Source organism: Mytilus edulis, chromosome 1, assembly GCF_963676685.1.
Source record: "Mytilus edulis chromosome 1, xbMytEdul2.2, whole genome shotgun sequence".
Taxonomy (NCBI): Eukaryota; Metazoa; Mollusca; class Bivalvia; order Mytilida; family Mytilidae; genus Mytilus; species Mytilus edulis.
The window spans coordinates 44,529,263-44,557,017 of NC_092344.1; the positions used below are offsets into that span (position 1 = coordinate 44,529,263).

General features: G+C 30.8%; 1 protein-coding gene across 4 annotated transcripts in view; it reads left to right on the top strand.

Annotated features, from left to right (window-relative positions):
• The first annotated feature begins 22,844 nt into the window (after positions 1-22,844).
• Positions 22,845-27,755, top strand: part of LOC139512644 (plexin-B-like) — a 120,993-nt gene continuing 116,082 nt past the window's right edge. For 2 of the 4 annotated variants that reach the window (XM_071300405.1, XM_071300523.1), the window contains exon 1: positions 24,002-24,140. The gene's annotated coding sequence lies outside the window, so the exon portion shown is untranslated. Of the gene's footprint in view, positions 22,913-23,911; positions 24,141-27,755 lie in introns of those variants that run through there. The other 2 variants (XM_071300534.1, XM_071300423.1) reach the window with 2 other exon arrangements.

Genomic DNA, 27,755 nt, shown 5'->3' on the forward strand with positions numbered 1-27,755 from the left:
TCATCTGACCTTGATATAAAGGCTATTCCAAATTGTTTCTTGGTGCCAAATAAGGGAAAAAAATCTCATGTGAACATACTTTACTGTATGTCTAGATGAGTTTTTAGATTCTTAGCTGGTCATCTTCCTGTTTACTGAATACTTATATTGTAGTTTAATGGTTTCTGTCATTAATAAAAGGGGATTATTGTTTTCATAGATTGTGTTTTGCCTTTTATTATGGGATAAAAAAAATCATTTATTTGCGACAAATGCTTATTGTTCTGTTCTTTGATTCCATTAGAGTGTTATTGAAATTTAAATGAATTTTATTACCATGAAATTGCTAGTCAGATAATTAGAATAAGCTTTTGTTAGAATTTATTTCTCTTTGACAGCTTATTTCCACTTGTAAATGAGTGAAATTATTATGAACTTTACATTAAATCTGCTTTTGAGAAAGAACTTTTGAGGTTTGCATGATTAATTAACTTCATAAAGACTTATTAATCTTTACAATTGTGGAACCACTGATCATGAAACTTTTATGGTCTCTCTAGCCTTAGTGGTCAAGGATAAGTTACCTTCTTTGATTATAACATAAAAAAAAGGTGTAGATGCCTTACAAAAAGTCTTCATCAATTTTGATTGTATTGCAATAATAAAAAAGAATAAAGAAATGGTCTGTGCATCCGTTTGTTTGTTAGTTTGTTCGTCCGTTCGTCCGTCATTTTGTTTGTTAGTCTGTCTGTCCCGCTTCAGGTTAAAGTTTTTAGTCAAGGTAGTTTTTGATGAAGTTAAGTTCAATCAACATGAAACTTAGTACACATGTTCCCTATGATATAGTCTTTCTAATATTAAGGCCAAATAGAGTTTTGACCCCAATGTCATGGTCCACTGAAGAATAATAATGTAATTGGGGCATCTGTGTACTGTGGACACATTCTTGTTATTGAATGAATCAAATTTTGCCATTGACCAAAAATCATTAAAAGGGTTACAAAGCAAAACCTTTAAGAAAAATATATATTCTCAAAATTGATTTGGATATTGAAAAGTCAATATGAAAAATTTGAGAAATATTAATAGTGATAATAATAATCAAAATGTTTGAATTGAAATAATGATAAAATAAGATGATAAATAGAAAAGAAGAAAAAAACATGTAAAGAAATGTCATATTCGTCATGATAAGTACTGAAAAAATAACAGCATTAAAGTAATGGCTCATTGCTGAAGATGGATGATAGCACTTAGGGAATTGTTATCTTCTCAAATCTTGAGAAAAATGTAACTGGAATAATATCATGGGAATTCAACCAAATCAAAATGATAAGAAATCTGCAAGTTTTTAACATTAATCTTCATCTGAAATATGGCAGAATTATATTTTATTTCTGACGGCAATATATACTTTTATATATAGTTGGCTAATTGATTAATGGATGCTACCCATTCTCTTGTAGACATAAGCTATTTGTTTCTACTGAGTTTGTGAGTTTTTTATTACATCCACATCACTCTATATTATGTATAGCTATAATGTACTAAAGGAATGGTTTACATTAACTCACGTGCATTAACTTTAGTCGTAGATTGTGATATAAAAAATTCCTTGATTAACCTGAAAGGATGTTGTTTATAAACATTTACTGCTACAATAAAAAAGATTATATGAAAGAAATTCACATGTTCTCTTCTAAGGTCATAAAAAGAGATTTGTGCTATCCGTACTTGCCTCCCTTTTTATATACAGTAGAATATGTACTTCTGACTTTCTATGAAAGAAATATTAGTGTTTACTTTGTTTGTTTTTATAATTTCAGAAATGTGCACTTTTTAAAATATTGAGAATTTCACCACTTTTTTTTTGCATTTTGCCTTAGAGTCATCCATAATTATCCACCATTTTTCCAAGTGTACAAAACATACACTTTTTCAGACCCCCACCCTCCCTCTAAAAGTATACATCAACCATTTTCAAATTTAAAGACAAGAAATCAATCATTCTTAATTAATAGAAAAAAAAAGATCCTGTCTTTTATAGTTTTAGTTCAGTTTGATGTAGAAATTTACATTTAAAATAAACTTAAACATGTCTGAATGTTTTATTTTTATTTTCTTTAAAAAGTGTACTGTGAAATGTTGATTTTTTTAAAACCCCCTCCCCTCAAGTGTACATTTTGTACACTTTGGAAAATGGTTGACAATTATGGATGACCCCTTATATGATAAAATTAAAATAGATAGATATATAATACATCTTAAATCACAAAAATAAGCAGCAAGTCAAGAATGAAACAAGAGAATTTTGCTGATAAAGTTAGTAGACTGTCACTCTTAACAGAAGTGACTGCCCATAATTTTTAACCCTCTTTTGTGTTTTGAGCAAAAATTAAAGGAGATAGAGAAACTAAACAGACTAAATGATAAGCAATGAAAAATCAACAAAACAGATTTTTGTCATGAATTTATTATCGTCTATAATGTTGGAGAAATGTCCTCTGTTGAATATGCACATAGATTTTGATGAGCCTCACAGGCTCTAAATAGAGCCTCTAGTTTTAAATGTGTTGTGCTTCTTGGAGATATAAAATATGTGCAAAGAGGGTAACATTGGAACTTGTATTTCATCTTAATTAATCGGTGCATTACGTTTGCGCGCATTACCATTACATTTGCGCGCACAAATCATTACATTTGCGTGCAGCTTTTGATTACATTTGCGCGCATTATTTTTGACAGGTAAACTCAGGTAAAATACAGGTAATAATACTAATTTATTTATTGATTTGAGCATAGTTACTTATTTACAAGTATCGGTACCTATTTTGAAAGAATTCAATCAGTAATATTTTAGGGAAAACACGGTTAATAATAATTATTTATTCATTTATTTGTTTAATCGTTTACAAGTATCAGTATCCATTCCATTCGTCTAAGTCTCCTAAGGCAGGGAAAAAGGGAGATAAAACCGCATATTTTTTGATTTTCGGATACAATTCAATAAGTCAAAGGTATGCAAAATTTTAAGAAATCTGTGACATAGCCAATTTATTATAGTTTGACCTTAAGCTATAACGGGGTTTAAAATTGGTTTTAGAATTGTGGCAGGTTTGTTGCGAGGTAAATAATAAATATTATGAAAATACCAAAAAATATAGACATTTATAATTTAATGTATTTTTATTTATATTTTTTACCTGAGATTACCTGTAAAATGAATGCGCGCAAATGTAATCAAAAGCTGTGCGAAAACGTAAGACATTTTAATCCCCAAATGCGCGCAAAAGTAGTGTGCCCTAATTAATAATTTTATTAGTCATTAATATCACCCCCATGCTGTATGCAGTGACTTTTCCTTTATACTCAATACTTTTATTTTAGAAAAAGTCTGATGAAAAAAATTTACCCTCTGTTAGTTCCCAGTAAATTTCATGTTATATGTTGAAAAGAAGACTGTACTGAATTTCTTTTTCACCAGTGAGAATTATCTATACTAGAATTAGGAGCTAGTTATTTTTAACCGGATTTTTGTGACAAAAATGTTGGTTCTTGATTTGGGGATGTACACCGTGCGGCCGGGCGGCCGGGCGGGCGGCAATCAAATGTTGTCCGTGCATTAACTCATGAACCGTTCAACCAAAGCTTTAAAAATTTTAATATGTTATTACTGACAACTATACGAAGGTCAAGTTCAATAATGGCGATTGTGACTTTTACCGTTCAGGAGTTATGGTTCTTGAAAGATTGAAAAATGGAGTTGTCCGTGCATTTACGCATGAACTGTTCTACCAAAGCTTCCCAAATTTTAATATGTTGTTACTATTAAAGAATGGAGGTCAAGTTCAATAATGACGAATTTGACTTTTACCGTTCAGGAGTTATGGTTCTTGAAAGATTGAAAAATGGAGTTTCCAGTCGTGTCCGTGCATTTATGCATGAACTGTTCTACCAAAGCTTCCGAAATTTTAATATGCTGTTACTGATGACAAAATGGAGGTCAAGTTCAATAATGACGATTTTGACTTTTACCGTTCAGGAGTTATGGTTCTTGAAAGATTGAAAAATGGTTTTTCCCGTCGTGTCCGTGCATTTTCTCATGAACCATTCAACCAAAGCTTTTGAAATTTTAATATGTTGTTACTGATGACAAAATAGAGGTCAAGTTCGATAATGACGATTTTGACTTTTACCGTTCAGGAGTTATGGTTCTTAAAAGATTGAAAAATGGAGTTGTCCGTGCATTTACGCATGAACTGTTCTACCAAAGCTTCCCAAATTTTAATATGTTGTTACTAATGAAAGAATGGAGGTCAAGTTCAATAATGACGAATTTGACTTTTACCGTTCAGGAGTTATGGTTCTTGAAAGATTGAAAAATGGAGTTTCCAGTCGTGTCCGTGCATTTATGCATGAACTGTTCTACCAAAGCTTCCGAAATTTTAATATGCTGTTACTGATGACAAAATGGAGGTCAAGTTCAATAATGACGATTTTGACTTTTACCGTTCAGGAGTTATGGTTCTTGAAAGATTGAAAAATGGTTTTTCCCGTCGTGTCCGTGCATTTTCTCATGAACCATTCAACCAAAGCTTTTGAAATTTTAATATGTTGTTACTGATGACAAAATAGAGGTCAAGTTCGATAATGACGATTTTGATTCTTACCGTTCAGGAGTTATGGTTCTTGAAAGATCGTAAAATGGCGTTTCCATTCAGGTTGTTGCAATTACTCATGAACGATTCAATCTAAGCTTTTCAAATTTTAATATGTTGATACTGATGACAAAATGGAGGTCAAATTTGATATTGACGATTTTCACTTTCACCATTCATCAGTAATGGTTCTTGTGATATAGCCAGGACACAAATAAATGTTAATAAATCCGGTTTGCTGTCGTTGTGACAGCCTCTTGTTAAAAACTATATTGGAGATAATCTGAAGCAGAGTTGACTTATTAATTTTTACTTCAACAATTAGGCCTAGTGGTAAGGATTTTTTTTCAAAATAAAAATAAACAACGTTCAAAGCAACAACAAAAAAGTGGCTGTACAGCATGTGCAGTATTGGAAGAATAAAAAAATGGATGATTAAAAAAAATAACAAAATAAAAAACAAAAATAACTAATATTTCGTTGATTTTGTTTGTCAGAACAAACCACTAATTTATTTGAGTTTTTTTTATATTGATGCAAAATTTGTCCAAACCATAAAATTAAATAGAAACAAAAATCTGTTAAAGTTAATATCAAGGAAAATAAAGGAATTTAGAGTATTTCTTATCTCTTTTTACTGATTTGGTATAATTTTGCTGTTGAAGTCTACAATAATTTCTTCTGATATTATAAACAATGTTTCAGATGAAAAGAAAGCTTCAAAAAAGAGATAAATCTTTTCTCATGACTTGTCACTTGTATCATGTATTTCAGAAAACATTTCTTTCAAACCAAGCTTTTATGTGCTAAAAAGTGCATTATCTTTTATCAAATGTTAACTAACAACTTCAACATGTCTCTGAATACTGTGGTTTAAAGACAACCCAGGATTTGTATTATGTCTTGTTTGAAAGCTCTGAAGAGTACCATTTTAGACAGTTTACAAAGCCATAATTAAGTCTTTAACCATTAAAATTTCCAAGGGGATTAGAATCACAGCATTTTGACAAGTAATATGTTTGTTAATCAGAACTTCAATTATTGAGACCAGATACAAGTTGTTGATCTGTCTTTTGGGAGGGACAAATCTTTGAAACAGTTGATAAGGGAGGGACAGATGACATGTGAAAGCATCTTTAAACAAAATTTTCTCCATTTGACATCTGTTACTGGAAATTTGAGATTATGTCTGCATTTTTGTTGGTTATAAGTTTTTAATTCTATCTAATTCAATTCTTTTTTTTTTATACATAAATTCATTGTGACAGTAAAGGTACATAACTTCATTGTACTAATGAAAATTACCAGCATAATATTATTGCCAGTCCTTTGAAGGTCATGATTATTAGAGGCTGGGATTGTAAATTCTCAAATATCACAAATGGTCTCTATCAAACACACAACAAGGAGAATATTGCAAAATTGTGGCTAGATTTTGGCTATGTATAAGTTTGTTTAATATGAAAATACAGAAAATACTTAAATATATAAAAACTATTCCGATTTTTTTACCAATTTCAAGAGACAATAAAAATGTATGCATATATACTACTAAGAACCCACTTGGTCTTTCATCTCAACAAACATCAGCAACAATCAAGTGGAGGTGCATATATAATTTAAATACATTTTGTGTGTGCTCCTTGCATATGAATTTTATATGTACAACTAGCAGTCAAAGCATTGTTTTTTTAGTTGTCTTAAAACCATTTTTTCCCCACAATTGTCTCTGGCCAGAGAGCATTTTGCTAAATATTAGCATAATAAAGGGCTGAGCTATTTTCAAAAATATGTATGTTAAGGGTGGGATAATTTCTGTATAGAAGTATCATTTGACAACAGCATGTGTATAATGGAAAGAGATTACTTATAATATTACAGATAACCATGTATAGGTCACAGAGGTCAAATTTTTGTTTTATTCTATTATCCAACCATATGTTAGAAGAGTATCCTTTTTGCAGTAATTAGGCTTCGTTAATGAGAATAATGGTATTTTGCACTGGCATCATCTCTGATCAGATAATGGTGATTGAGAATTAACGGAGCTAAACTTATAATGTATTGTTATAATATATTTATTTTATACAATTTTCAAAATATTTTCAATTCTGTTGATTTAAAATATAGAAAATGTTTAAAACTTGTGGTTCAACCACAAAATCAAACTGGAATGCTTAATAATTATGAATCCCAGTATGACATACATATGTGTGCTGCATAAAATCTTTTACCATAACTCTCTGGTATTATTTGGGTAACCATTATTTTGGACGTTAAATCTTTTTCAAAATTTTTGTTGCATTCCAAAATTAAAACTTAATGGTCAAAGATAAGGATATTCGTCTAGGCTTTTAAATATTCTCAACATGAATTACAGAATAATTTCCAATGAAGATTGCTGATAAAAACAAGATATGTACCAGACACTGAACCTTATTATATTAATATCAATGGTAAGGTATACAAATAAGTCACACAAACAAACTGTTGATTTATTTTTTTAACTGGAGTTACTGCCCTTTAATGATTCTATTTACTTTCTTGAAAACAATAATTTTGTCAAGGACAGAGAGAAACTAAACAGTTAAATGGATAAACAAGCAAATTGAGACCAGTTATTAATCTTTGATATTGAGATAATTATTTATGGAGGACTGTTTGATTTCTTGGGAGAGCTTTGGGATGAGTGGGGGTTAGACATGGAAGAAATTTTATCCTTAATTTAAGAAAGATAATATTTATACACATGGCACTCAAGAATTTTTTTTTTAAAAAGAAGACATTTATTTGTCTTGATATCACTTGAAAACCCTTTGAAATCTGCATTTTTAAAATTAATATTTATGTCCAGATGAAAATTTAGATAGAAAAAGGTAAAATGGCAATTTGTTGGCAGATTAACTAATTAGGAGCCTCTAGTTGTTTGTATACTTATAAATGTACTTTAAAATTATATAGTACATACTAATAACAATAAAAACTGTGAAGAGTGCTATCTGCTGAGAAAAGAAATACATGCTTTGAAGACCATATGTTATATAGTGGATCTGTTCATTTATAATTTTACATTTCAGCCTGAACACAAAATTCTGAAGAAATAATTTGCATTAAACTAACCCAAATATTTCTGAATTTCAATTTTAATAGTAATTAAAATAAAATGACACACTTCTTCATACATGTGTCGTTTGAGATATTTAACAACAGATTGGACTTGGCATCTTTTAATTAATTGAATCTATACCTAATGATGTGTTCGGCAGACAAATCCTTGAAGGTATCAAACATATGTTTTATGAACTTGCTTCCTTGTAATTCTTTGTTAATTGCTGTGTTTTGATGTAGTAATTGGACAGATAAGTAAAACAGGATGGAGGAATTAAGGCAAAAAACATTCTTACAGCTTATCTCCAGGGGTTTTAAATTTCAATTTACCAGAATGTAATGTTAAGAGATTTTATCGAGACAGTTGGATAGTTTGTCCCATCATACTGGACTTGATTTTGTATCTCATAGTTCTTGAAAAGTGGTGGTCCTAGCTATAGGGTTGTGACCACCAAAATTTGCAAAGGACAGCCACAATTGTAATATTTTGCAATTGAAATAAAATTGAGAACCACTATATTTTCCTCAAGGAACAACAGGGGACAAAAGATTTCAAGAACTCTGGAATCTGTCTTTTTTTTAGCTAACCTGGCCATAAAGTTTATTGGATCTTTCATCATCACTTGATGTCTGTAGCTGTTGCCTGACAAATTAAACCAGATTTTATTGGACAGATGAGATAAAATCTTGTCCAATTTGTGTCTGGTGCAGCACTTTTGTAACCTAAAATCTTGGATAACCAAATTTGGTATGCAGTTTGCATCATGGGCCTCAGATATGTCACATACATGTATTAAATTTAAGTCACTCTGACCGACCTTTAACCACTATGGTAATAAAACATTATTTAAGTGTATTCAGCTCGTAACTGTTATACTTTAAAACTTACGTTAACCATACTTGGTATGCAGTCACTGGCATCAGGGGCTTCTAGGGTGCTTCATATACTGAATTCAGATCATTCTGACCTTTACTTTTACCTTTGACCACTATGATGGCAAAATCTTAAGCAATTGGTTTCTGGTCCATAATTTTTATACGACTGTAAAAATATATACGTTTGTATATTGCTATCGTGTTGTTGCCTTCAAAGTTTTTGTCCAAACACATTTGGTTTCCAGACAATAACTTCAGTATAAATGAATAGATCTCTATGAAATATAAACTTAAGTATTAGTCAATGGATCTCTTTGAAATCTTACCACAAGGTTCCATATCACACACATTGTCTGCTGCAATTGGTAGACCAAAATTTCTGCTGCAATTGGTATTGGTATCAAGAAATATCTAATAAATCATATGTTGAACTATCACCATGCAAATGTATATGAAAAAACTTTTGAAAAATACAAATTGAGACCAGGTTTGGGACCATAAGGGCAAAGCTCAAGATCACACACAGTTCCTAATAATTAGATTGGAAATTTTGGAAAAGTTTAGTTTTTAGACAATATCTTCTAAATTATAAATCAGAGGTTTCAATGTAACCTTCAAGGTTATTCGTTTTTAGGTGATCCTTATGTCTGTTGCTGCTATATGAAGTGTTAAAAATTGCTTTGACTTGAATCAGAAATTTGTTTGTCTGATTAAAAATGGATTTTACCCCTGTAAAATGTAAATACAATTAAATTTCAATGCCAGTAGTATTTATAAGTTTTTGATTCTAATGAAAAACAAATATTAAATCATATTCCTTGAAGACCTGGTGAGTCAATCTTATTTCCCCTGGGATCTCCAGATCATCAACGAAAGAAAAATTGTTCAAATCAAGCAAACTTTATATGGATTTATGAAAACACTTTTGACTAATTCTTCTCTGAGCTCCCCTTTTAACGTATTTAACAAAGCGAATATTTTCTACTTTTATTGTAGTATTAATTCTTTTCCTTGTGTCAATTGACCAAGACCGATCCATTTATAAAGACCTCAGAGACTTCTAAAGAAATAATTCCAAATTTAGAGATCAAGCTCATGTGCAATTTGTGAAATGATATTTGCCTAAATTGGATCAATGTAATGCATCATTTTTAATTGACGTCACATTTCGGAAGACATTTTGTGTTTTTTTGCCATTAAAAGAGCTTTGTTTAGTATTAGGAAGATATCTTCTGATAAAATAACGATAAAGGAGGATCACCTTCATTTATTAAACCAACACGTTAGGATTACCATAAAACAACTGAGAATTACTACAAACTTTTGGAATATCAATCTCTCAAGTTACCTTTAAACACTAGTTGAAACAATACAAATTTTCTTTTTTTCTCATATAGTAGATCAGTAACTTAAAATATATGTGCTAGATAATAATAACCAATTTTACTGTAGATAATCATTATCTTTGTATTTTAATCGTTTGATATTGGAAAAAAGTTTTCATATTGCTATTGATAGAACTATATATATTCATACTTTCAGGTTTTTCCAGCAACATCTCAAAAATGAGTTAACTGTTGTTGATATATGTTAAATTGTATAATTGACATTATGGCCCTTTGTAATATTAAAGGTGATCAGAGGCCACATTACAATTGGAAATTTTATAACATTGCATGGGAGTATTTGACATTATAGAAGTTGAATTTTTATAGAGTTTATATTTGTAAACTTGACTCTCTTACAAATTGAATAAAGTCAGAAAGGCTGTATGTTATGTTTGAAATTAAATGTACGAGTTAGCTCATCAATTCAATTAAGTCTGTTTTTACAGAGACATATATATATATATACACACATTGCATATATGTTTCTGGTAAAAATAACCAATTTTACACGCAATGTCAATAAAATGCACTAACAATTATGTCCAGATCAAAAAAATTATCAGCACAAAACAGAACTATGTCGCCTCATATAGAAATTTATATCTATTATGTTGTGAAACTGGTTTATACTGTGCTGCCAAGACTCGCACCAATGTAATAAGACTTAACATACAACATTGAATTGCACTTTCATAACTAGATATTCTTTAAGTGACTTCATCAATGAAGAAACTGTTTAGAAAAAGGTGATTATTCTTGAATATTTCATATTTAATTTCCTTTTATGAATGTTGAATGTCTAACTTCCTTACAACTAGACTGACTAAATACATGTATATATATTCCTCAATAAAATTATTTTTACGCAAATTTGTTCTACATTTGCTCTATTGATTTGATTGTTAATCTGAAAGTTATGAATATTACATCTGTCTGAGTATGCCAGGGACTCATATTTTATTTTCATTAAGGGAACATAATATTTGGCGTATTGTTCAGAATTAATACACTTTTTTAGTTATTTTTGATTAAACTGACATTTAGTTATGATACATTTTATGTGTTCAGAGACACTTTTCTTTTTTAACCGGATTTTTGTGACAAAAATGTCAGTTATTGATTTGGGGATGTACGGCGGGCGGCCGGGCGGCCGGGCGGTCGACAATCAAATGTTGTCCGTGCATTAACTCATGAACCGTTCAACCAAAGCTTTTAAAATTTTAATATGTTGTTACTGACAACTAAACGAAGGTCAAGTTCAATAATGGTGATTTTGACTTTTACCGTTCAGGAGAAATGGTTCTTGAAAGATTGAAAAATGGAGTTTCCAGTCGTGTCCGTGCATTTACGCATGAACTGTTCTACCAAAGCTTCCCAAATTTTAATATGTTGTTACTGATGACAAAATGGAGGTCAAGTTCAATAATGACGATTTTGACTTTTACCATTCAGGAGTTATGGTTCTTGAAAGATTGAAAAATGGAGTTTTCAGTTGTGTCCGTGCATTTACGCATGATCTGTTCTACCAAAGCTTCCCAAATTTTAATATGTTGTTACTGATGACAAAATAGAGGTCAAGTTAAATAATGACGATTTTGACTTTTACTGTTCAGGAGTTATTGTTCTTGAAAGATTGAAAAATGGTGTTTCCAGTCGTGTCTGTGCATTTTCTCATGAACCATTCAACCAAAGCTTTTGAAATTTTTATATGTTGTTACTGATGACAAAATAGAGGTCAAGTTCAATAATGATGATTTTGACTTTTACCGTTCAGGCGTTATGGTTCTTGAAAGATTGTAAAATGGCGTTTCCATTCACGTTGTTGCATTTACTCATGAACCATTCAATCTAAGCTTTTCAAATTTTAATATGTTGATACTGATGACAAAATGGAGGTCAAATTTGATATTGATGATTTTCACTTTCACCATTCATCAGTAATGGTTCTTGTGATATTGCCAGGACACAAATAAATATTAATAAATCCGTTTGATGTCGTTGTGACAGCCTCTTGTTCTTTTATTGTTTAGAAATATTGAGCTTTGAAATTATAACACACATGGTACATATTAGGGGAGAATTAGTCTTGTGATTTCAGAACAGAATGTTTTTGATTAGTAGCATTCTTGATATTGTACAAAATAATGAATTTAAATTTCTATTCAATTAATTATTTTTCCCTGAATTTGAAATGCTTGTTCAAAATTACCTCCCCTGACCAAATTTCCAAATTCTTTGGTCAGATGTTTTGTAGAAACGGGGGACAGTAGGACCAGGGGAAACCACAAACTTAGACTAACTAGAGTGAAGAGGGATGTCTACTATCACTCATTCTTTCCAAGAACAACTAGAGAATGGAATAAACTCCCCGAATCTGTAGTGGAGACCGGATCTCTAGAGGACTTCAGGGCCAGAGTGAATACCATCCACTGGTCCCAGCCACATCTGAAATAGACAGCAGGATTACCAGTGTACATAGATGTAATTAAGATCATATTTTTTTGTAAATATTGTCCAGTTTATTTCCTGGACTTTTACTTTTGGCCAGAGGAGTGGCCTCCTGTCTGTTTGAGATGTGCCCGAGTCAATTACACTTTTCTAGTGTTCGACTAGTAACAGGAAGAAGAAGAGAACATGTGTATTTGTATCTTTAAAAACGAAGGTGACATTATTTCTGTTATTGTATTTCAGTATTTGATTGAATGATTTCATACATAAGAAAAGGTATGATACTCACAAATACAATAAGTAAATACTTATTAAGTATTGGCAGGGTCTTGGTGGCCCAGTGATCTAAGGAGTCCAACTACTGTATCACTAGCCTGTCAATACTGAAGTTGTGAGTTCTTATCCCCTGTGTGAACTCCTTATCTCAACTGTCTAGGATTGTCAATTTTTCTACTGAAGTTTGGTGTTTCTGTCTCCTTGCACTCCACCAGACCTCCACCCAAAAAAACCAAAACAGATTGCTAATCAAAATAGCACCATAGTGCTGAAAGTGGTGTTAAACACCAATTAATCAATCAATCAATCAATCAATCATTAAGTATAGGTGAACATAAGATAAAGTTGTAGCATTTGAAGTTACATCATACAAGATAATTTTCTTGGATAAAATTTGCTGTTTATGAGAATTTTTTTTCTCGCAATTCTATAAATGCAATAAATTTTATTTTCAGCGAGCAAGAGTGTAAATTGGAGGTTATAAGGAATAGATTCAGTAGATAAAGCTTTGAACCTAATATTTAAATTGTGCCAATTTGGTGCTTGGTACTTAATAGGGCGGACACACAGGCATTAGAGGTGTATGTTTTAATAGTCTTGTTGCTGAAGTGATGCAATAAACATAGCTGTCTTCACTTTGTATCAGCAACAGTTTCAAAATCAAAAATTAAATAAATTCCATCAAACTTTTATTTCTGAATGACATTGTGCACCTGTGGTTTTTTTTTTCTTCATCAAACTGATTTTTGGTGTTTCCTAAAGTAAGATGATTAGGACTTTTAATTATCATATTTATGAAGGGTGTACACATCTTGTATTCATAATTTCTTATGAAATATTGACCTCTTTCACAGAATATCATGCTTCTTACAAAAAGCCATTGTGCATCTATTTTCCAGGAAAGTTTTTTTTAAGAGAACAATTTTGATTTTATTTAGGACAATATGGACTTCAAATGGGGGAGAAGCTGTATTAAATTTTTTATCTCTTGAAGTATTTCTAGTTTTGGCGTGTGTGCTATAAAGTTGCAGGAAGGCTTCGACCTGCAAATTATTGTTGACTCACTGATGAAAGACCATGAAAGTTTTGGAAGCTTGTATTACTTGTACTTTTCAGTTTATTGTTAGCAAAAACAGGTGCTACTAAACTTTTATTTTTTTTTAACTTTAACTTTTGGATCATATACTATCTTGAATATAGTGGTTTAATTTCAAACATTTGGCACACCTGAATCAAAAATTATCTTGCAGACGGCAGCAACACCTGATCTTCTGCTGACATGTCAAAACATCTGTGTCATCCATATGTTTACTTGATTATCACTGAATATTGTTTTTACAAGTTTTATCTAGCTTGTTTTGTATGTTTTGATAATCTGAGTCTTTGTTTGTTGAACAGCATTTAGATATATTTTGATTCAACTGCACAATATGTTTCCTCATGAGAGCAAAAAATATCAAGTTATAAAAAAAATAAGTTGTCAAAGATTGTGTTAAATGGTATATTTATAGGGATTCTAAAGAGAGTAGATAGATTTGTCTCCTTTAAAACTGTTGTTTATTATTAGTTGTTAAAATAAATTAATGACATGTATTTGTTTAGCATATTGAGGTATGTTTAAAGAATTAAGTCACTTTGAGCTATAATTTACACAGTGACTCAGGTGTACTTTAATATGCAAGAACTACAAATTATTCTCAAAAGTTAGTTGAATACTCCTTTAAGAGTCAGGAGCCTCTGGCCTTTGTTAGTCTTGTATGATTTTTAATTTTAGTTTCTTGTGTACAATTTGGAGTTTAGTATGGCGTTCATTATCACTGAACTAGTATATATATTTGTTTAGGGGCCAACTGAAGGATGCCTCCGAGTGCAGGAATTTCTCGCTGCATTGAAGACCTGTTGGTGACCTTCTGCTGTTGTCTTTTCTATGATCCGGTTGTTGTCACTTTGACACATTCCCCATTTCTATTTTCAATTTTATCCTTGGGTGGTTTTTTTTGGCTGCTTTATTCATTGACATACATGATAATTAAGCAATGCTTGAAGGTACTTTTTTCTGTCCTGCATCTGCAGTGTTCCATGAGGAAAATCCTGACAAACCTTTGTACTTTACACCAAATCTTTTGGACAAGTAATGATTGATACTTAAGTTTTTTTTATCAGTTGTAATTGGCTTTGAATAAGCTTTCAGTAACTGCAAGCATTTTATGTTGAGGTGATTTATAGTAGACTTCATAAGCTGTATGGGTTTTTCTCATTTTTGGAGGCAATATGGTTGCCTATAACTTCTTATATCCTCTTCATTTGGTCTTTGATTGTTAGTTGTCGCATTGGCAATCATACCACATTTCCTTATTTTCACATTAACTCTCAACATGCAAGTTTTTTTTTACAAAATGTTAGATTGATTGAAGACAGTTCTATCCATTGATTGTTTTGTCCATTTAAGTAACATATTTAGATTTTTCATTTAAAATTTTGATAGTAAACAATTTTTATTGTATAAAAAGTAAGCAATTTCACCTACACCTATAGCATAAGATTTATTGGATAGCGTAATCTATCAACATATACTCTTTGAAATGTTATTGGATTCAATACAGACAACCTTACCTGATACTTATTATGATCTTGCCATGATTGTCTTCTAAGGATTCTATGGTTCTATAATGAGTTGACACTACTGACTGAATTACACTCAAATACCTAAATATTTCTTGTTGGATTGTAATAAAATTATATCAAAGGTTTATATCAATAATGTTTTCTAAAAAACATACACACCAATCATCTATTTTGGCAGAAGGTATATGCCCCTTGGAAAAGAAATTTTATTGGGAATTCATGCTTATATTTCTTGTAGGATGTTTTTTTTAAAAGTTCCCCAAAATATATTGGAGTTATTTCCCTTTGATTTTTTTAATTGTGCATTGGTGTGGACATAAGCTGTTCTATTATTTACTGTTTACAAGAGATATATGTATAGGTGACTGAACTAAAATGATTAATGTAAAGAAAACAGAGAAACAATAGAAAATCAGTGATTAAAATGCTGAAAAGTGATTTTTATCACTAGAAAAATGAAAAGTATGTTGCATTCTGGAATTTCTATACAAATGTTGGTTTTTGTTTGGACTTTCCTGATTATGAACTAATTGCTTTCAATTTAATTGTATTTCCAAGGTTAATTTGAGCTACTGCATATATCAATGTGTTGAAAATTGCAATTAAACCCTTTTTTTCTCATTTTAATTCTATTTAAAGTATTCAATAATTCAAATTGTTTGTAATTACTGTTACATATAAATGCCTCATGATGCAATACTTCAGGAATGATGGTTATGCCTGTAAAAATTACTCAACAATTAAGAAAATGCATAAATGAACGATTAACATCACGTTTTTCTTAGTATAAAATCTATTTTACACCATTAGTTTTCATAATATAAAACATGAAACATTTTACAAATTTAATGTTATCTTCATGTTCACTTAATATTGTGATTTCCTCACTATGTTTTCTTTGAGTCCAAATAGAAAACAGAATTAATTTGATTTTGTTGATTTCTAAGGGAAGTGTTCTAATGCATTTACAAAAATGCCAATCTCTGGTTCCGTAGTTTCTTGAATGGGAATTTAGCTTATATACCAGCTGACAAGTACACTGATCATTGTTGATTTTTAGCTTGCAGAGATCGCTTTCAAACATGCACAGAAAATTGCAAGGTTAACTACATGAATGTATAATAAGGAATAATGTAACTCGATGACTTAATAAAAATGTCAGTATGTATCTTGAGGCTTTGTTCTCCAGAAATGGAATGTCAAGGGATAGCAATTTATGATAGACATTGTTTTGATCGTCCTCTACATAGCTATTGAATGATTATCTTTTCATTGATTAGAGACCACTTGATATGGAGACGTGCATATATAGAAAATTTGATCAAGAAAGCATGTTTGAGGTACAACAGATGAAAAGATCTTGCGATTCTATTTCAATTCTGATATTTAGACTTAATGATTTCCTTTTAACTCTTTGATACTTTTTTACAGGTAATATGTACTACAGAAAGCACGGAAGAAAGATGACATTACACCCAATGAAAAATTAGTTCTTTAATGATCAAGGCATAAGATTTTGTCAGAATGTTTTGATACTTTTTTTACAGGTAATATGTACTACAGAAAGCACACCAATTGCTGCTCTTCATCCAAATGAGTTCCTGATACTTTGACAGAGCCAAAGATTTTGCATCTGGCAGCAAGATTTGACTTGAGGAGTATTGTGATAACTGACTCTTTCTACAATTGTCATAAAGGTAAATTTAAGTCATAGTATGTGACATGTAGTTGCATACGGAAAAGGGACAAAAAAATATTGTCTTAAGAATTTGACAGTTGTAGGAATACACATTACATGTTAGTAAAGTTGCTCTTATCGTGTTGAGTTAATTTTTTCCTTGTTTATAAAGCCCTATAATTCATCTTGTTGACTTCATGAGGTGTTCTTGAAAATATTCTGCTGGCTCTCCATTGTGCTTCACAATATGTGTATACTATAAGGGAAACAACTCTTAGAACAAATCATTAATTACAAAGGTCCATTAGGGCTATTCCAGAAAAAAATGTATGGGGGGGTTGGAAGGCACATTATATTAAGAATACATGGGTGATGGGTATCCGAGCAACTTTTCACACTATAATGCACTATAATTCTCAATTACAATTGTCTGGGTGGCAGTTGCGGACAAAAACTGCCTTCCAACCCTCCCATACATTTTTTTCTGGAATAGCCCTTATGGAATTGGCAGATAGTTTTGTAAATGATATATTAACTGTATAACTTTTCTATTTTGAGTGATATAGAAATTGTGTTAACACAGATGAGATATGGACAAGACATTAAGAACCAGACAATTGGCTACTTCAAAATATAAAGGGCTATAGGAATAATTAAATTTTATACATCAAAATTGAAAAATGTCAACCAGGCATATGTTAGTTGCAAGATTTGAAAATATTTCCCAGAACCCCTTATAAAGTGAACAAGTTTTCAAGGACTTTAGAAATAAGCTGAAAGCTTATCCTGATAAAAATCAACTGCATAAAAGATCAATTGCTTATTGTAACATTTAGAGAATTACATAAGGACAACATCATTATGGTCCCCCAACGTGATATAGAAACAAATATCATCTGTGAAAAAAGTAATAACAAATTTCCATTAGTTCTGTATTGTTTGATACTAATGTCATATCAGATAGAAATGCAAATGGATCCTTGGTCACTCATCCTCAGGGGACTTAAACGATGATTTTCTGAATGAATTCATCATTGTTCCAGTAATAATATCATATCTGTGTTAGTTTCACTGATTTCTCAGTGGTCATTCAAAGTAATTAGAGAAGCAAAGGGATTAATAAAGTTGCACAAAAGCAATGCGTTGATTTTTGCATTATTTGTTAATTGTTAGGACAAATGTTTGTCCTGGGTCATACAAATAGCAATTTAGAATGATTATTTGCAGTGCTTTCGTACTTCACAATAAATGAATGTATTGGGAGTTAAGTTATGTTACCTCAAAAGAAATGAAATGCTTCACTTGTTTTCATTCTGTTTTTTATTTTTAACAAAAATTGTTTTTGAAAAGACAAGTCATACTCATAAAAGGTCATAGTTTAATTACATTTAAAGGTTGCACTTCTGTAGATATTGACAATATCATTTTCCTTAGGAACTCCTTTTACGACTAAAACTGTGCCACTTTGACCATTAATTATTGTTAAAGTAAACCTTTTAAAGACTAAAAATTGCATTGTTATGCATATCAGGAATAAAGTCCTTTGGTCATTATGGTTAATTGTCATATTGGCTACTGCGGATTCATTATTATTCGTTGGATACCAATTTTCGTGGATTTCATGGGTACAGGTGAACCACGAAATTAAATGTTCAATGAATGATAAATTTTCTGTAGGCTTGTATGCAGAAATAGGCAGAACCACAAAATTACTATCCACGAACTCAAAGTTTTCCTTAATCCATGAAAATTTGTAACCTCAAAAATAAATGAATCCACAGTATCATATAATATCTCCTCATTTTTATATGGTTTGCAAGATAGCAGTTTCTACAGAATACATGCCCCCCCTTCCCCCCCATGATGTTAACATTGATTTATAATATTACAGATTTCATGTGTTTAGAAAGGTGATCTTAATTTGACTGATTTTTGACAGGCAAAGGTATCAGCAAAGTTATTGAGTTTTTCTATGAAATTATACCTTTTATTGTTTTTACACTAGCAAACATGATGACCTTTAATAAAAAAAAACATCATTAAACGTGATGACCATTACTAAAAAATATCAACAAACAGGATGACAACAAAAGGTTCATGTAATGGGACAAACTGTATAGCATCAATTTCTTGTTTTTTGTTGGTACTCAGTACTCTGCCTCGCCCATTAAAACATTCTCATATGAAAAAAAAAAACTACATTGAAACTTGTTTTAAAAAATAAAATATAATTTTAGCAAATGAAAGAGATACTTTTAATACAGATTGGATGTCTTTGACACTACCAGTAGTATTTGGCTTTTTTTGGAATGGGTTGTCTAACATCATTCATCAGAAATGTTTCTAAATTAACATCCAAAAAATAGTCTCAACTTATAATTGAAAGGAGTCATTTGACAATGGAGACGGTAACCCAACTAGACTTTTTGAATAAATTAATATATTTGTTTTAATGAATTGGGTTTTTCAATGCATGTTTCTGTAATTAAAAGGGTAAAGTATAACCAGCAATTTTAAACTATTTCTGTGCAGTAACTTGTATAACTTTCAATTAATGCTTTTCAAATTTAAATGTTTGTACTTATGACAAAATTGAGAGTATTGATGATTTTCACTTTCACTTTCCTGTTCAGGAGTTATAGCCATTGATACAGGGGAAGATGGCACTTAAAGTTGTTTCCGTGCAATATTGCATATAACTTCAATAACTTATAAACCTAATATCCTCCAATGTTTTTTTCAAATTTTGATAAGTTGCTATTTTCAATTTTAGGTATTGGTAATTTTTAACTTACCGGTCAGGTGTTGTGGTCCATTATAGATTGGAAAATGTCTCTTTATGGTGTGTCTGATCAATAACTTATCAAAAGTTCAACCAGTTATTTTCAAATTTTAATATATATTGTTACTGATGACAAAATGGATGTCAAGTATGATATTGATGATTTTCACTTTTCTTGTTCAGTAAGTTATGCATGTGCTTCATGGGTTGGAAAATTAAGCTGTTTGTCGTTTCCATGCAATTAATCATGATCCGTTCAACCTAAGTTTATAAATTTTATATGCTGTTGCAGATGACAAAATTGAGGCCAAGTATTACCAATGTTATTTCAACAGATCAGGCGGAGCTCATGTTTTATTTTGCATAAGGACAGTCTATTTGAAGATGTGTGTGATAAGGATGATTGCCATTATAATTATTATTGAATTATAATCACTAATAAGTGTCACAAAAAACACATATACAAGAGAACTGAGTGTATGATATGGGACGAATAACTGGACACTTCATTGATGAGCTTATCCTAAAACTCCTATCTATAGATGGACTGATCTTAAATGAGCAAACTTCTTAAACTCGGCCCAGTCAAGTGAAATAAATCTAGTGATAAGAAATTGAAGATTTGCGCTTTGGTCATTTAGGAGTTACATTCCTTGTAAGACTTGTAAATAGGCACAAAATGTGGCAGGTCAAAAGCAAGCCTGAAAGCGTTACAATCCCCTTCCCTCTCATGAATGTGACCTACCGAATTAGACTTTTTACTGGATTTGTTATAACATAAGCAACATGATGGGTGATACATGTGGGGCAGGATCTGTTTAACCTTCTGGAGCACCTGAGATCACCCCTAGTTTCTTGTGGGGTTCGTGTTGCTTATTCTTTAGTTTTCTATGTTGTGTCATTTGTTCTATTGTTTGTCTGTTTGTCTTCTTTAATTTTTTAGTCAGGCGTTGTCAGTTTATTTTTGATTTATGAGTTTGACTGTCCCTCTAGTATCTTTCGTCTCTCTTTTTCAAAATTTAGAAAAGGCTGCTTTGCTGTCAATTTGATAGCCAATTTCTTGTTTTGCTGCTGCATCTTATCCTACTGTTTCAACCCATTGATTGATAGGTATCTAATTTTAAACAAACCTGTCATTCCTTTGTTTTCAAATTGCATGTTATAAACATATAAAGTTTAAGAACTATAACTAAATCTTTTTGTAGACATCCTGCTATTAAACTTCTTTATAAAGGATGCATGATTTAAAGGATGAAAATATTTTTCCTTGTGCGGGTGATGATTATCTAGAACAATTATTTTCAAAGTCTAATACAAAAATGTTCTTAAATAATTAAAACCTAAGGTCATAGATTTGATAACCTATATAGATTTATTTGCTTCTTAATTGCAAAATATTCTTGTCTCCTCAAATGGAATCTTCAGAATAATTGCCTTTCAACACTGACTGCCATGATTGAAAATATTGAATGTTTTCTGCAAGGCTTGATTTATTGTTTATGAAATTTACAAATGAAATACAAAACATTCATCACAACGTCTGTTATAAAGTGTTTCTTTGTAAAGTTACTAAAATGGATTATTGACTAAATATTGTACACTGCATTTAACTTCTGCCAAGTTTTAAAAAGCCTCCTATTAAGTGTCTATGATTTACAACGACAATTGATATTGTTTTTTCCACAATCGTAATGGCAAAATTGTATTAGTAAAACATTGAAGATCAGGACTGGTGGGAATGGTATAATTACGCAAGTTGTGATTCTGAACAAACATGGAAATTTTTAAAAGCACTTTAGCAGATGGTAAAATTTGTCTTCGTAATGAAGAAAAACATTGGTAGTACACAGATCAAAAGTCAGTTAAAGCTGATTTAGTCACCTGTTTGCTTAAAAATGGAGACAAGGAAGTACATGGTCAGATGGTTTTATCTGGAATTACTGATTTGATCAGCTTCAAATGTCAATGGGTATTATGGTAGAATAAGTAGAAATCTGCACCATATTTGTAACATCTCCATGGCATATAGTCACGGTGACTGTCTCACATATGATTGTTTATCTAAAGACTGTATTTTTTCTCTAGTTTGAATTTGTTTTCTTTTATCTTGATAGGGGCCTAGTTGGCAGAGTGGTCAAAGTAGTGCATCCTGCTGAAGGTCAGTGTTTCTCTCTCTACACTTTAAATAAAGAATCATTATTATTATTATTAATATCAATGAAAACAGGCTGCCTTAAAATAGCCATTAGTGCTGAAAGTGGCATTAAACACCAAAAAAAAATCAATCAATCTTATTTTGCACTCAATAGTTCATGATGACATATTTACATAAATGACAAAGATTATAGACAATTGCTCAATTTGTAATTAGTAAATTATATTGCATTTTTATACCCCTGCTTTAAAAAAGTGGGGGTATACTGTTATACCCTTGTATGTCCGTCAGTCCGTCCATCTATCCCTCCATCAGTTCATCCGTCCGTCCCATGATTAATTTTGTCATATCTTTTTCAGGAACTACATTACTCCCTGTTTACTGAAATAATATGGCGGGGTATTGTTGAGGTTTGCGGGAATGTGCCGTCACCACTAACCATATGACATACTATGTAATATTGTAACTATGTTTATGCTTATTTTCGAATAGAATATTGAACAGAACATTAGTATTTTCTTGAGAGTCAACATGTCACGGAATAGAAGTTCCTTCATAATATAAGTTCCAAATGACAACAATATTCTGGAATATTATTTCCACTAGAATAAATATTACAGTAAATGTTCCTAACGGAATAAATGGTATAGAATATTTGTTCCAACAGGAACAGGTATTATGACATTGTTTATAACAAAGTTTCCTTTGGAACTTCTGTTCAAAGTTTCCTTTGGAACTTCTGTTAGGTGGAACAAATATACGTTGACAAACCTAGTAAATGTATTAGCACGATGCAAACTACACAACTCGAAACCTAACAGGTATCATCAGTGAGCAGTAGCTCACAGTTTTACTTGTTTTTTCAATGACAGAAAGAAGACAATCAAAATTGCTAATTAAATGTCTTTTAACAGGCTATCATCATCAAAGGAAAACATAGTAAGTTGCACTAAATTGTATAAAGATAACTTTCCAGTGTGGACAGGAGTTATGTTATTTCTTCCTTACATTTCCCTTAATATGTTGAAATGCAAACCATAACATATGTTTTATAGCTAAGACCATGATCCTCTATGATGTAACAGAACTTAACAAAGCAATAAACTTTTTTCAAGGTAACTTTTATTTAGATGATCAATTAAAAGGTGTAATTGGATCTAAGGTATGCAGCATCTACAGTACTTCTGGGTAAATAAACATTTAGAAATACATTTAAAATATTCAATGTTTAAGTGGTCCTCTGGTTTTTCCAAAGTATGACATATACATTTCCATGGCAATCATCAATATACACATAAAATTTATTAATGCTAATACTTATAAGAAGTCTGTTATCTTTATTAGAATTTAGAAATTAAAGGATGTTTCAAGCTGTTAAGTTTAATAAGTTTTAAAACTTAACTTGCATATAAGCAAATTTGTTTTTACGTAAGTTTGTTTCAAGCTGTTAAGTTTAATAAGTTTTAAAACTTAATTTGCATATAAGCAAATTTGTTTTTACGTAAGTTTTGTCATGAAACTTGCAAAATTCCGAAAAAATCAATAGAAAATTCCAACATATTACAGAAATGTACTTAAATGTTCTTGTTTCACTGAGGACAAATTTCTTATGCAGGCGTCAGATGATTTTTGATTGACTTAATTGTTATTTTGTTTCCCTTTCATTGTTCTCCCTTAATTAAATAATGGCTCAATAAATTTGATATAGGGAGACATTGTTTATTAATGTATATTTATAATGATATTTGTCCCAGTTTTCATTTCAATTATATCTCACTTTTACAGATATTTAACTTCTATACCCTGTTTTGCTTTTACCGTAAAATTCCAATTACATCCTTAGGTTATGTATAAAAATTGGCCATAAAGCTGTACAGTGGGAAAATGATTATGAACAATAATTGACTAAAATTACACTAGAGAATGGATTTTTTGTAGATCATAGAGACCCATCAGAGCTGATATGTGTAGCAGAATTAAATAATTCAGTAGTAGTGTGTGGACTATAGAGCAGTTACAAAACTTTCAACTTGTCAGCTATTCTAATGAGCACAGCTAGTGGTGTTACTGCATTCAGTGATTGTTCACACTGTAGAATATTTGTTTCTATGGGAAAGTTGTGTTTATAACTGTAAACAGGAAATTCTGCATTATTGATAATTTTGAGGTAAGTTAATTTTCATGATAGTTTCATGTTACATTTGTACTTGTACAGAGATAGCCGTATAGTTTTATTTCACTTTTCTGATAGAAAATAAGGTTAATGTATTGTATATTGATCATTTCTACTTTTACGCTTTAATAAACAAATTTTTTAAAGGTCCCAGGAAATTGGAAAATTTAAAGCTCCTAAATTCAAATTATCTGCTCAAAACTAGGATTTTTTTAAAAACATGGAATTGTAGATTTATAAAGGTTATTTTCAGAATTCAACACTACTGATTTGAAGCATTATTTTGTACCACTTTTTGATATGTCAACAGCAGGTTGACATTTCTTAAATAAAAAAACATGTCCTTCCTTTTTAAAGAATTTTGCCAAAAAACCCTTTGAAAATCAACAATTGGCTTGCATAACAGAGACATATTTCTTATGCCCACTTTTGACCGGCCAGTAAGAAACTTGTCCAGGAAGAAATTGTAAATGTTTGCAGATAGCTCCTTTCAGAGAGTGATTAAGATACTGTTTTTTAGTCTCATTTCATGTAAGAAAATATAACTGTTATATTTGTAAGCATTACACTCCTAAGTAATGATATAAACAAAGTAAGAGGTCTTAAAAAGCAGGAACTATACTTTTCTTGATATTAATTCCCCATTATCATCAAGAGCGAAGCAATATTTTTTACTTTATTGTAATGGCATATATCACAGGAAATTGGTTTCTTATATTAATTAAATTGCGTTTTTGTAATGATGTAAGAGGCCATAGTTTTTGACATAACTGGCTTGGTTGACGTAATTATTTGCCTTTGCCCTTGAAGTCTATCAAAGAAATGGTTATTACAGCACAGTTGATTTGACAGTTGAGATAGACTCAGCTGTTGTCAGTAGATCTCCCTGTAATTGTACATGTTATGCACCTGCCCTGGAAGTCATTGAGTTACTTCATATGTCTTTTATTTACTAGCAGATCAAAGAATTCTTTTGAATTCATCCAAGAAATTTCCAATTGATAACAAATGGTTGCATTTAGTATTAATTGTCTACTTGGAATGTTATAATGTTCATGATGTTCAATGTGACTTTGATGGTATAAAAAGTTAAATGATGTTTTGGATGATCAAGAACATTTTATCCTTTCTCCACAAATAAATGATCTATGCATGTTCAAAATGATGATTTTAATTACCTATTTCATTTTATTTTTAAATTCTCTGAAGATTATCATTCTGGAAAAATGATGAAGCATATTCCAAGTTCAGTAAAAAAAATTATTGAACAATCTGCATATAATTGAAGAATGGATATCCTTTTGACATGGATAATTATCCCAAATAAATATTAAACAATGACTTCTGATATAATATTTGTGGAACATATGTCTTAGTTTGTATTAAATGAAATAACACTAATAAAAGCTAATACAACATAACAGAAAGAAAGCAAATTAAAAAAACAACCCCAAAACTATAAAATAAAAAATCCAAAACAAATCTGAAGCACAAGAGCTTAAAAAACAATGTCCTAGATGATTATGTCTTGAACAACACTGATGGCTATAACTAGATAGTCTTATGAAGTGTGCGCCTTCAACAGAAGGTTTTGTTTGTTTGTCAAAAATTGGATGAAAGCTTTGTAATAAAGTATTAAAGGTTCATGGACAAACCCCAGTTTTGCTACTGTACATGCAAGGTTAATTGTGATGACCTATACATGTATAGACTGGATAGAATACTTTGGCCTTAAAAGACAGAATATTTATAATTCATGCCCTTGTTTATTAATTACTACATAAATGAACTAAAACCCAGTTTATATATGTCAATTTTTATTGTTTAAGTCTTGACTTGGAACATACATGTACTTGTATAAACTCATCTAGGTTATTCATCTATGCTAAGACAGTTGTGAAGTGGACTTAAGTAAAACTACATAGAAACTAAATAAACCATTCTAACCATTGCATTCATAAAAGTTCAATATTGTTTTAATCTAGTGTTATTTCAAATACAGATCCATTGTAGAAAATTCTTCAATTGTGCTTATGTGAGTACATTTAATAAAATCAAGATACATTTAAAAAGAATACAAGTGATTTCCTTCAAAACAAAAGTAGGAGCAATAAAAAAACAATGAGTAAAGTTTCATATCTATAAATAATCTTTTTGCGCTGATTCAGCATTTAAATAAACAAACATCTATCATGCATTGAGGTTTAAAAAAATACCAGTGTTTTCACTTACATTACCTACCCAAGTTTTAAGTGCCTAAACTTTTAAGTACATACAATTGAATTATAATTATGGCTTATTCCCCTATTTAAACCTATAAAAATTTAATTGAATACCTAATTACCTGTTTTTGTTATGCCCCACCTATGATAATAGAGGGGCTGTATAGTTTTTAGTCTGTGTATCCATTCTTTTGTCCATCTACCTGCTTCCGGTTAATGTTTTTGGTCAAGGTAGTTTTTGATGAAGTTGAAGTCCAGTCAATTTGAAACTTAGTACACAAGTTCCCTATGATATGATATTTCTAATTTGAATACCAATTAGAGATTTTACACCAATTTCACAGTTAAATGAAAATAGAAAGTGATTGTACGAGTGGGGCATAGGTGTACTATGGACATATATTTTTGTTTTATGCATTTCAAGGGTATAACTTTTTTAGAAAGGTAACTATAGAAGCCACTGTTAAATAACATTTTGTTCTATTTTACAACACTTAAATAGCAGACAGTCAAAATCTATTGTGTAAAACTTCAAATTCTTTGTATCCAACTCTCAGCTTGATACAATTTTAGATATATATGTTTATATGTTTTGTAATAACAATTTAGATTACATATTAGTGCTTTTTGTCAAACAAATCTCCTATAAGAACTCAAAATATCAGTTTACATACTAAATATGTATTAAAAAAATGTATTCAACAATTATGTTGCTAAAACATGTAAAACCTTGTTATTGTCCTGCCAGCTGTGAATTGATCTTCATACAAAACTGTTAAGCTACTAGAAAGTATCACACATTCATGAACGAAAAATGCATCCTCTGATAATGTAACACACTTTTGGAAGCCCCTAGTTAAAATATAATTACCACAAAATTTGAAGTTATGATTTTGAAAGAGAGATATAGTATTTTTTTTTTCAATTTTAAGGGTTTACTAACAGGTCTTATAATGAATCCCCCTTTCAGTTTATAAACGTTGTATCTACTTTAAAAACTTAAAATTCAGACCTTTGACAAAGTTGATCTTTGTTAATTTTAGTTATTCTGTTGTGGTTCCATTTGACTTGAGGTTTTAGCTCTTGGAGTTTTTTTCATTGAATAAGCTTTCAATTTTATACTTTAACCAGACCTTTTTTCAATTCACCATGAGATTTGAGCATGGCCAACCATGATCTTTGATTGTGGAAAACTCGTGGTGACCATAGTTGACTATTTTGTAAAGCACAGCCCTCCCATGTTTTAACCATGATTATCAACTGTGATCATAGGTAACCATGGTAAACCATCCATGGTTGCATTTTGACAGGGGTCCCTCATAATAAAACGGCTGTACCCTTATTAAAAAAAATTTCACATTGATTTTGGTATTCAATATTAAAAATG